Source organism: Oryza glaberrima, chromosome 2, assembly GCF_000147395.1.
Source record: "Oryza glaberrima chromosome 2, OglaRS2, whole genome shotgun sequence".
Lineage (NCBI taxonomy): Eukaryota > Viridiplantae > Streptophyta > Magnoliopsida > Poales > Poaceae > Oryza > Oryza glaberrima.
The window spans coordinates 6155836-6158762 of NC_068327.1; positions in this window are offsets into that span (position 1 = coordinate 6155836).

Here is a 2927-nt window from a genome sequence, read left to right on the forward strand (position 1 = left end):
TATTTATTTAATTGTGTTAGAAATTTGATTAGGAATGTTTATGATGAATTCGTGTGGTGTTTCTCTGAATGCTAGTAATCATCGCTGGTGTATAAATTCTAAACTAAAATTACTTAAAACCGTGCAAATTAGATCCTCTTCATAAAGTTGAAGTTGTCTTCATCAGAGAAACTTGACACGGTAACAACGATCTCCTGCAACTGTCTGAGGTACTGTAGAATTTCTTTCCACCATGCATCGCATGCATGGGGGAGGTTACGTGGGCTTGACCGCTTGAGGGTCTGATTAATTAGATCAATCTAATAACGGTGGAGGTCCTGGTTGTTCTCTTTCGATGAGATAAATCCAATAGCCTAAAATAACGGGTCATCAATTTAAGTAAAAATCAAGGATGAGATGTTTTACTTTTTATCATAATTTATATGATTTTTTAATTTATTAGAGCGTCATGTGATGGTTCAGTAGCGTATGTAGGATACCACGTAATGGTTTAAAAACGTTTGTAGGAAGTTTAATCGACTTTTATATATCGCGCATTTGTGCGACTATATCACCTCCCCCTTTGTAAAATTTACAATAATAATGAACAATGTACATATGTGTTCGTAGAACATATTTGCACTGTAGATATAAAGTTATCACATTTAATTTTTTTCTTGTAATTAACAAAATAATTTATCATACGTTGGTACAACTAATCATTCTTTGTCATGATGTCACATAGGGGCACAGATAGAGGTTCGGATGTTTTAATTTTTTTTTTTGGATTTTCTCTAACTTAAGAGTGTTTTGTAGTTGTTTAGAAATGTTTGTGTAATGTTTAACATATTATAAAGAGAAAATAGAGGAAGAGCTTGATAGATCTAGTAGAGGTTGATGTCTATCATTGGATTTTGTAGGCCCATAAGAAAAATAATAATTTTAATTATCATGGAAATAAAAAAAAAGAGAAAGGAACGGAGAGAGAGTAGGTTAGGCACATGCGTGAGAACGCCTCACAAAGGCGTCGACGGGGGTACATTTTTTCTTTTGATAGATCTAAAGATCTAAAATAATGAGTTTACTGATTTAAATAAAAATCGATGGTCGAATTTCCCTATTTTCTTAGGAGTGTTCATATGAAGTTTAACGGACTATCAATTATGATCATCAAGCTATCTAACTATTGATTTTATATTTATATGATGTCGGTAGTTAAAAAAGAAGAGAGGGGTGAGAGGAGAGGAGAGATACGGACGTATGTACCTCACGTTCATACATACATGATGTGAAGGGGGTGGAAAGTGGGCCTTTTTCATTTTTATATTGCAAAAATAAATCTAACGGCATAAAATAATTAGTCCATATTTAAGTGGAAATCGATGGTTTTTTGTTTTTTCTTCGTAATTTCTATAAATTTCTCTAATTTATTGGAGTATTACTTAGCGACTTAGGAGCTTATTTTAGTTGTCGGTTATGGAAACACAAATGAAGTAATTATCAAGACTATGGTTCCATGTGGCAATTTTTTTAGTTAAAATATAGGTAATATCGATGTTATATTTTTTATAGATAAGATACATCCTATATTTTATAAAGTTTTAAAAAGTGAATAACTGAAGAAACTAAGGCGGTAAGGATTGATCGCTTCGTAGGTGATTTTTTTTTGTTTTTCTTTGGCAAATAGTGGGTACGTATTTTTTTTACGAACGTATGTACGTGCCTGGATATAGGCCAATGGGGGATAGGAGAGGAAGTGGAATAAAAATTCTAATAGTAGTTAAAAATAGTGGGTTCAGTTGTTTATTAAAGTGTCATGTGGTGGTTTACGAATTAGGAGGGTTTGTAGAACTCCCACATGGCGGCTTAGTAGCATTGGTAGGAAGTTTTATGGACTTTCAGTTTATAATCACTAGTGGAGAAACCATCTTTCGTCCGTCGGCCGAATTCCACAATAGTCCCGGATGCAATAAAAACCGGGACTAAAGAGGGTAACGGGCATATTTGATCTCTAGTCCCGGTTCAAATGCTGTCAGGGCCTGTCAGGCCCCCCGGGATCTTTAGTCCCGGTTGGTAACCTAAAGATCGTAACTTCAGTCCCGGTTGGTAATACCAACCGGGACTATAGATCTCGGGGATCTTTAGCCCCGGTTGGTAGCACCAACCGGGACTAAAGTCCCATCCCTATATATATATGTCTTCTTCCTCCTCCAGCTGCCCGAGCAAGCTTCAAAATTTCTTCAAAAAAGAGGGGAGGTCATGCCAAAATTTCTAGTGATTACATACAAATCGGAGGTGCCTAAAAGGTTTGCAACTTCATCCTCCAATGTTTTTTTTTGTCATATTACATTTGCAGCTATGTTTTGCACACTTTTTTGTCTCCAAAATTTAGTTGTAAGTTGATGAGGGAGAAAATTTGTGTGGGGAAGAAAGAATATATAGAAATTTAGTTGATTTGCTAAAGAAGGTTTTATAAAATAGTTGAGAAGGAAAACTATAATGAAAGTTAATCTTGAATACTAGAATACAAACTAAAATGAAAATTAAAAGAAGTAAAACACATTAAAATTAGTTTAAAACTTTAAAAATAGTAAATAAGAATTATTTGGTGTAATATTTTATGATTTTTGTATGAATAAAGATATGTCATTATTATATGACTATTGAAACAGTTTGTAATTATCTTATAATTATTGTATGACTGTCATTATTGTAAGAATAATTATTTTTGTACGATTTTTTTTCGACTCATGTAGATGGATCGGCAATGGATGTACGCTGACCGGCGGTCCAAAGAGTTTATTGACGGCGTGCACTATTTTTTGAGAGTGGCCGAAGCTAACAGGCAAAGGGGTTTTATTTGTTGTCCATGCAATAAGTGTAAGAATCAGAAGGAGTATTCTGCATTCAGGACTATTCATTTCCACTTGTTTGAGTCAGGGTTCATG